This window comes from Littorina saxatilis, linkage group LG1 (assembly GCF_037325665.1).
Source record: "Littorina saxatilis isolate snail1 linkage group LG1, US_GU_Lsax_2.0, whole genome shotgun sequence".
In the NCBI taxonomy this organism is placed as follows: Eukaryota; Metazoa; Mollusca; class Gastropoda; order Littorinimorpha; family Littorinidae; genus Littorina; species Littorina saxatilis.
The window spans coordinates 109,773,458-109,783,457 of record NC_090245.1 but is presented as its reverse complement, the minus strand read 5'-3'; positions in this window follow the sequence as shown (position 1 = coordinate 109,783,457).

Below are 10,000 nucleotides of genomic sequence, written 5' to 3'. Positions count from 1 at the left end.
CGAGGAGAGTCTGCACAAAGTTGACTCTGGGACACACATCCCGCGCCGAACTTGGGGGTTGAACCCACGCTGATAGTAACACTGACCGGTTTTAAAGCCAGCGCCTCTACCGACTGGGCAAACTCCCCCTCCCCCCCCCCCCCCCCCCCAATTTGTTGGGGTCAAGAAGTTCCATGGAGGGCGGGGGGTATGGAGTAACACATAGTGTTTTGCTCAGAACATTCCCACCCATGCAGAGCCGCGCTAGGGGTACGCATTACCGTGAAGCTGGCAGTCAGTGCTACCAAATGTCGTCTGTGTCTACCACTCGGTGGTGACTTAATGTGGGTCTATGTAAGCAGATGCCAGCGCAAGCAATCTGATGCAGAGTCAGGAGGCGGTTTGGTACAAGAGAACCTTAGAGGCCACAGCCTCGGCCGTCTAAGGGATCTGTGTGTCTGGAGGCACATTTGGTTTCTGAGGTTCAAGCGGAGCTGTTGCCTCTGCTCCCAAGTTCCCGTGTCTGGAGGCGTTTTTGGTATGGAAGCAAACCTGTAGGTTGGGGCCTCTGCCTTTCAGGATGCCAGGACTACATTTAGCTTGAGATTCCAGAAGTGGATCTGTGCTGTGCTGGGTCTGCTGCAAGCACACTAGAACCAGCTCGCAACAGTTGAGGTGAACAGATTGGTGACAAAGACCATCATCGGTTTCTCTCCGAGTGATGGGTGTGGGCGGAGAAAGTCTCCCAGACTGAGAGCATTCTCCCTTCTGTAGCGGATGAGACTAGACATCTCTTCCTTGAGAGTGTCACAACCTTCAAACACGTATGTGAGGTGTCCAGTCTTGCCACACTGACAGACTACCTTGTCCCAGTAGATGCGCGATAGCTATGTCCACAGTTGAAATTACCGAAAAAAATTATAAATGCACATTGTTAAATGCAAATTGTTTTTAGACAAAAAAACTAAGTGAATTTTGCAAGCAAAATAATTTTCATGGAAAACGCTGTTGACTCAGTAAGGAAGACTTTTTGTTTTAGACAGAGTTAGGACTTTCTCCGTCACAGTTGGGGCCTTACAAAGGTTAGTACGGATAACTTCGCACGGAAAGACGAGGAATGTCTGTTAAAAGAATCCTTTGCATGGCCTCGGCGTATGGGCAGTAGCTCTAAACGTAAACTATGGCAACAACAACAAAATTCGGGGACGCCTAGAATCACACAATAATGTATCTGGAGTTTTTGCAGGCGATGTCTCAACAAAAACAAAAAAAAGTAGAGGCTCCAAGACGGCTCCGTGTCCGACGCGGGTACTATGCACGCACAACAGCCCGAAACTCCGTCGATAGAGATAAGGGTGCGTCTCAGAATCTCGTCCTCTGTTTGTGACATTATCACCAAAAGTAAAATCTTCCCAGAAAACGTTGATAATACTATTTACACACTTCTCAGGGTGTACCTTTTCAGTTTAAACAAGAAAAAATATAACATTGCCTTTAGTTTGCCATATATTGAGCATTATTTGGACCATGTGTGCAAAATCACCCGTGTAACATGGAAACAATAAAAGAAAAAAAAACTGCATTTATAAGGCTGAAAACGACTTTTATTCAGTTATTATTGTTGAATCACAAGCCATTATAGAGTTCAATATGAAATGACTACATGCAAACAACAAAATAATGTTTTTTTCAAAGTTCCATGCATTCGTCAAAATTTCAATACAAAAATGAAAATTAATTAATGATATCCTGATCAGAACATGTTGATACATGGCATTCATTCAGTCTTATTGACATTTAACCTTCACAATAGCATATATACAAAGATTTGTTGCTCCAAGACAAAATGTTAGAAAGTTATCCCAAAAGAATGCAAAATGGTCACCGATGTAACATGGAAACATCACTTTTGTAACAAAGAAACGGTTATGCTTTTTCCCACAAACTTTACTAAATGAAGCTGATTTTGCAACCAGATTCTTCTTAGGTAAAATGCCAAACACTAAAACAGGAACAGAAAGAAAAAAAGCTGGACAAAATCAAGCAAACTTTGCCCCAAAAAAGAGAAACATTAATGAAAAGTTCATCACCGACGTAACTCGGAAACGAACAACCAGACATGTATTATAAGGTTTGACATGAAGAATGCAAATGTTTAAAAGTGGTTCATTCAATTGTTAAGACAATAAACCAAAGGCATTGGTTACATATAGAACAGTTGCCACTTGCAGTTAATTAATTTATTTTAAAAGAAATAATGCCCCCTGGCATTGAAGGTGGGGTCACGAATCATGGTTGCATCAGATGTAGGGACTAAGGAAATATCATCGATCCCTGGAAAGCAATAGTAGTTCCCCTCCGGTTTCCTTCGAAGGAACGTTACCACCAGTTCATCAGGTCGAATCTCTTGCACCTGAAACATGCAAGTACCTGCGATTTCAACTAAAGATTGATGCAATATGTGTACTAGTTTCACTAACATGAATTTGTTTAATGTCTATCAAGATTTTGATGCATCCACATTCACTGGCTAAAAACAAAATAAAGTAATTATTTTGTTCAGACTTACCATTCCATTGAACATACAACTTTTACAATTAAAGAAAACATTGACACTTACCGTTCCTTTAAATGGATTTCGGAAATTTAATTTTGATCATAATTTTTTATATTTTTAATTTTCAGAGCTTGTTTTTAATCCAAATATAACATATGTATATGTTTTTGGAATCAGGAAATGATGTAAAATAAGATGAACGTAAATGTGGATCGTTTTATATTAAAAAAAAATTTATTACAATTTTCAGATTTTTAATGGCCAAAGTCATTAATTAATTTTTAAGCCACCAAGCTGAAATGCAATACCGAAGTTCGGCCTTCGTCGAAGATTGCTTTACACAAATTTCAATCAATTTAATTGAAAAATGAGGGTGTGACAGTGCCGCCTCAACTTTTACAAAAAGCCGGATATGACGTCATCAAAAGTATTTGTCGAAAAAAAGAAAAAAACGTCCGGGGATATCATACCCAGGAACTCTCATGTCAAATTTCATAAAGATCGGTCAAGTAGTTTAGTCTGAATCGCTCTACACACACACACGCACAGACAAACAGACACATACACACACATACACCACGACCCTCGTTTCGATTCCCCCTCTATGTTAAAACATTTAGTCAAGTTTTGACTACGTGAAATCGAAAGAAAAACTATTATTAACAAATGTTTAGCCTAATTTTTCACTTCATAGAATATCATAGCAGCAAAAACTCACCTTTTCTTAAGAACCTTGGGTGTTGATCACTGTCGTAACAAAATCACAGACTTCGGAAACATTCTCGAAATCTTTCTTCGCTGCTGGAACCTGAACTATTTCTCTCTGTAACTGCGCATGCGTAGTCACCCGCACCTCTAAGTCACTACGCGCAAAATAGTTCTAATCTTTCTTCAAAACTCTGAACATTATTTGCAAAACCGTTCACCATCGTAACGGAATTTTGAAGAAGCATGTCATATTGCGCAACTTTCAACTTAGTTTGCAGATGCAATTTTGAGAAAATAATACTTAAATAACATTTAACTTAGCGAGTTTCTATGCCCTTTCATGTCAAGATCGTGTTGAAGATGAATATGCAAATTCTAAAGTTCAAATTTAGGACTTGTTGCTGTTGCACGCGTGTGGAAACCTATGTTACGACAGTGATGGCAAACTTTCAAGCGATTAATTTCGTTTAAAAAAAACAATTCTGTGGACAAAATAACATTTCAACTGTCAAGTACACTTAAACCAAACACACATAACAAAAATAGCAGTCCTTGGACATTCTAAACGATTCTTGTAGTGAGGTACAAAACTAGTTGATGGTTCATGTCACAGATCAGACCTCCATTTTTCACGCATTTAATCATTTCTTTCGCAAAACAACCTTCATAATAATCATGCAAAATACTCAGTTTTGTTTGTACTATTTCTTTATTCATTTTACTTCTCAAAAATACCAATATCATGATTTAAAATTCAGTATGTTTCAATTGTGGGCTAATTTGATTATGGCACACACAAAAGGATCAGTTTCTGAGACGCACCCATAACACCCCTGGCCTAGGTGATGTCTCTATCGACGAAGTTTCGGGTTGATAGTATCAATCAATCAATCAATGAGTCTTATATCGCGCATATTCCGAGGGTACAGTTCTAGGCGCTCTGCAGTGATGCCGTGGGAGATGAAATTTTATACGGCCAGTAGATTGCAGCCATTTCGGCGCATATTTACCTTTCACGGCCTATTATTCCAAGTCACACGGGTATAGGTAGACAATTATTAACTGTGCCTAAGCAATTTTGCCAGGAAAGACCCTTTTGTCAATCGTGGGATCTTTAACGTGCACACCCAATGTAGTGTACACGGGGGGAGGTTCGGACACCGAAGAGAGTCTGCACACAAAGTTGACTCTGTGAAATAAATTTCCGCCGAACCTGGGATCGAACTCAGGCTGACAGCGGCCAACTGAATACAAATCCAGCGCGCTACCAACTGAGCTATATCCCCGCCCAGTGATAGTAGTAAGGGCAGTAACTCAAGACGTTAATGTGGCAGTGTCCCATAGGCAACCGCAGAGTTATCCTGTCCATAGGCACCGCTTACTTGCTCCCAATTACTAGGCGTCCTCGGGGACGCCTAGAATAAAAGCTCCAACCTTATTAACTGTACAACGCTCTACACCCAATGACTCATGTGCGCGTGTAGAATTCTAACATGTCAAAGCTGATCGAGTCTCTGGAAGTGTTCGTCTGAAATTGATTTATAGTGTTACCAAACACAAACTCAACCCAAACTTTAACTTTGACCTGAATTCAAGCACAATCACAAGGTCACTTCACACTTGAGACCCTCTGGTATGTGTGTATGTATTGAAGGAATAACCTGCATTCCTCTCTTTATTGTTCTTGTATTTTTGTATTTATTAATTTGTTTTCTTTTTTACATTTAGTCAAGTTTTGATTTAGTCAAAACTTGAATAAATGTTTTAACATAGAGGGGGAAGCGAGACGAGGGTCGTGGTGTATGTGTGTCTGTGTGTGTGTGTGCGTGTGTGTGTGTGTAGAGCGATTGAGAGTAAACTACTGGACCGATCTTTGTGAAATTTGACATGAGAGTTCCTGGGTATGATATCCCCGGATGTTTTTTCTTTTTTTTGATAAATGTCTTTGATGACGTCATATCCGGCTTTTTGTAAAAGTTGAGGCAGCACTGTCACACCTTCATTTTTCAATCAAATTGATTGAAATTTTGGCCAAGCAATCTTCGACGAAGGTCGGACTTCGGTATTGCATTTCAGCTTGGTGGCTTAAAAATTAATTAATGACTTTGCTCATTAAAAATCTGAAAATTGTAATTAAAATCATTTTTTTATAAAACGATCCAAATTTACGTTCACCTTATTCTTTATCATTTTTTTATTCCAAAAACATATAAATATATTATATTCGGATTAAAAACAAGGTCTGAAAATTAAAAATATAAAAATTATGATCAAAATCAAATTTCCGAAATCGATTTAAAAACAATTTCATCTTATTCCTTGTCGGTTCCTGATTCCAAAAACATATAGATATGATATGTTTGGATTAAAAACACGCTCAGAAAGTTAAAACGAAGAGAGGTACAGAAAAGCGTGCTATGCAGCACAGCGAAACCACTACCGCGCTGAACAGGCTCGTCAGTTTCACTCCGTTTTGCACAAGCGGCGGACTTCGGTCATTGTGAAAAAATGCAGTGCGTTCAGTTTCATTCTGTGAGTTCCACAGCTTGACTAAATGTAGTAATTTCGCCTTACGCGACTTGTTTTCTTTTCATGTAGCCCCATGGGGTTCCCTGAAAATAAAATTTGACTTTGACTTTGACTTTGACTTTGACTTTGGTACTTAAATGTTCTCTTGGTGCCAGTTTCGTTCTGTATTCCTCTCAAAAGCGATTCAAGGCAATCAGACCACTATGGTTTTGTAAGTGAAATAGTGTTTGGGGTTTGGATGCTAATTATTTCTTCATTGTGCCTTCAAAAATAATTAGAACTCCATTTAAAAAAGGGTATTGGTCCGCTTACTTAAAAGCGATTTATCGACAAAATCCATGACTCTGAACAAAAGTATTGTAAAACAGATTATAAAACAAGTAGCAAGGTACATCAAACGATCTTCACATAACAAGGTCAGTGTCAACAGAACGCTTCACACAAAAATAAACACCAGCGTGTCCGTTCATGTTTTCTGTTCATTCATTATGTCTGTCCATTCATGTTGTCTGTCCGTTCATGTTGTCTGTCCGTTCATGGTTTCTGTTCATTCGTGTTGTCTGTCCGCTCATATTTTCTGATCATTCATGTTGTCTGTCCATTCATGTTGTCTGTCCGTTCATGTAGTTGTCTGTCCATTCATGTTGTCTGTCCGTTCATGGTGTCTGTCCGTTCATGGTGTCTGTCCATTCATGTAGTTGTCTGTCCATTCATGTTGTCTGTCCGTTCATGGTGTCTGTCCATTCATGTAGTTGTCTGCCCATTCATGTTGTCTGTCCGTTCATGGTGTCTGTCCATTCATGTTGTCTGTCCATTCATGTTGTCTGTCCGTTCATGGTGTCTGTCCATTCATGTAGTTGTCTGCCCATTCATGTTGTCTGTCCGTTCATAGTTTCTGTCCGCTCATATTTTCTGTTCATTCATGTTGTCTGTCCGTTCATGGTGTCTGTCCATTCATGGTGTCTGTCCATTCATGTTGTCTGTCCGTTCATGGTGTCTGTACATTCATGTTGTTGTCTGTCAATTTATGGTGTCTGTCAATTCATATTTTCTATTCATTCATATTGTTGTCTGCCCATTCATGTTGTTGTCTGTCCATTCATGTTGTTGTCTGTCCATTCATGTTGTTGTCTGTCCATTCATGTTGTTGTCTGTCCATTCATGTTGTTGTCTGTCCATTCATGTTGTTGTCTGTCCATTCATGTTGTTGTCTGTCCATTCATGTTGTTGTCTGCCCATTCATGTTGTTGTCTGCCCATTCATGTTGTTGTCTGTCCATTCATGTTGTTGTCTGTCCATTCATGTTGTTGTCTGTCCATTCATGTTGTTGTCCATTCATGTTGTTGTCTGTCCATTCATGTTGTTGTCTGTCCATTCATGTTATTGTCTGTCGATTCATGTTTTTGGTTGTTCATTCATTTTCGTGAATGTGCATTTGTGACCCTCCACCACGAAATGAGTCGCATGTCACCTCGCGCGGTTCTGCGCTAGGCTTAATATAAGTCCGGGGAGTGTCTGGTAACAATGTGAGGGTCACCTTAGTCACAGGCTTATAACTCAAACAGTTTTCGCTCTTTTCTAAAACGGTTTTCACCACTGGATAGAGCATAAAAAAACTCGTTAAAAAAATGTACAAATATGAAAATCATGCAAAGGTGACATGCGACTCATTTCGTGGTGGAGGGTCACATTTGTGTTGTAACCTAAGTATTTGTGTTGTCTGTTTATTCACGTTGTTGCCTGGCTTTTGTCTTGCGTCATGCGTAACGGCTGAGGCTGAATAAGATATGACGTTATACCTGACGACGGACTCTGACGCACGTAGTGCTGTACCGTTTACAATTGCCAATAACAGTGGATGCGCAGGACCATTATTATGCTAATGTACTTCTCTGCAAGAACATTAGTCCATAATTTATGTTTCCTGTGCTGCGAAAAACCCTGGGTAGACTCCAGCCTTTAAATGCACACTCCTTCTCGTATAAACAGTTTGGCTCACCGTCTCAGATGTGACCAAGTTGTATAGGGAATAAGACCATCCCTCCACTTGGTCACATACCTTTTACATGGGACAAGACCATCCCTCCACTTGGTCACATCCCTTTTACATGGGACAAGACCATCCCTCCACTTGGTCACATACCTTTTACATGGGACAAGACCATCCCTCCACTTGGTCACATACCTTTTACATGGGACAAGACCATCCCTCCACTTGGTCACATACCTTTTACATGGGACAAGACCATCCCTCCACTTGGTCACATTCCTTTTACATGGGACAAGACCATCCCTCCACTTGGTCACATACCTTTTACATGGGACAAGACCATCCCTCCACTTGGTCACATACCTTTTACATGGGACAAGACCATCCCTCCACTTGGTCACATACCTTTTACATGGGACAAGACCATCCCTCCACTCGGTCACATACCTTTTACATGGGACAAGACCATCCCTCCACTTGGTCACATACCTTTTACATGGGACAAGACCATCCCTCCACTTGGTCACATACCTTTTACATGGGACAAGACCATCCCTCCACTCGGTCACATACCTTTTACATGGGACAACACCATCCCTCCACTTGGTCACATACCTTTTACATGGGACAAGACCATCCCTCAACTTGGTCACATACCAACATCCACAGTTTGGGGGCTCTGTGCACGGTGGATTTTGTGTGTATGAATTAATTTCGTAAATGCGTAGTGCTTTGCGCCTTTCTTTAAAAAAAATTTAAAAAAATTCATAAAAATTGTTTAACGTTCCACAGCAAGTAGCCAGGATATTAATTCTTGGTAAATGACAAATTGGAAGGACGGTCTTGTCCATGCAAAAGCTTTTACAGATCTGAGATGGTGAGCCGAACCGGGAAGGGTGTACCTGCACGTGTCAAATTGAAACACTGAAACAAAGGCCTGTCGGGAAGGGTGTACCTGTACGTGTCAAATTGAAACACTGAAACAAAGGCCTGTCGGGAAAAGTGTACCTGTACGTGTCAAATTGAAACACTGAAACAAAGGCCTGTCAGGAAGGGTGTACCTGTTCGTGTCAAATTGAAACACTGAAACAAAGGCCTGTCAGGAAGGGTGTACCTGTACGTGTCAAATTGAAACACTGAAACAAAGGCCTGTCGGGAAGGGTGTACCTGTACGTGTCAAATTGAAACACTGAAACAAAGGCCTGTCAGGAAGGGTGTACCTGTACGTGTCAAATTGAAACACTGAAACAAAGGCCTGTCGGGAAGGGTGTACCTGTACGTGTCAAATTGAAACACTGAAACAAAGGCCTGTCGGGAAGGGTGTACCAGCTGTACGTGTCAAATTGAAACACTGAAACAAAGGCCTGTCGGGAAGGGTGTACCTGTACGTGTCAAATTGAAACACTGAAACATAGGCCTGTCGGGAAGGGTGTACCAGCTGTACGTGTCAAATTGAAACACTGAAACAAAGGCCTGTCAGGAAGGGTGTACCTGTACGTGTCAAATTGAAACACTGAAACAAAGGCCTGTCGGGAAGGGTGTACCTGTCGGCTACGTGTCAAATTGAAACACTGAAACAAAGGCCTGTCGGGAAGGGTGTACCTGTCGGCTACGTGTCAAATTGAAACACTGAAACAAAGGCCTGTCGGGAAGGGTGTACCAGCTGTACGTGTCAAATTGAAACACTGAAACAAAGGCCTGTCAGGAAGGGTGTACCTGTACGTGTCAAATTGAAACACTGAAACAAAGGCCTGTCGGGAAGGGTGTACCTGTAGGCTACGTGTCAAAATGAAACACTGAAACAAAGGCCTGTCGGGAAGGGTGTACCTGTCGGCTACGTGTCAAATTGAAACACTGAAACAAAGGCCTGTCGGGTGCTTTGCTGTTGTCGCTGCAATAACAAAACAAACTAACTGAATAATAAAGCGGATTTTCGTTGAAAACACAGCCTTTTGTATATTTGTGAATAAGGTTGGACGGCAGAACGAACTAATGCCACCAACAAAAGAGACAGAACAATTCAAGCTTCGCAACTCACTCTGTTAAAGGCACAGTGCAGCTCACTCTGTTAAAGGCACAGTGCAGCTCACAGCCTTCGTTTTGCGTTTTTGTTGCAGCTGAGTGCATTTACAGTTCAAAAATCCTCCTATGGTAGTAAAACAAACCCAAAACTACCCAACGACGACATCTGTGAAGCTCGACAGTTTCTTGTTCACGCGAGTGCATAAATTAACCTA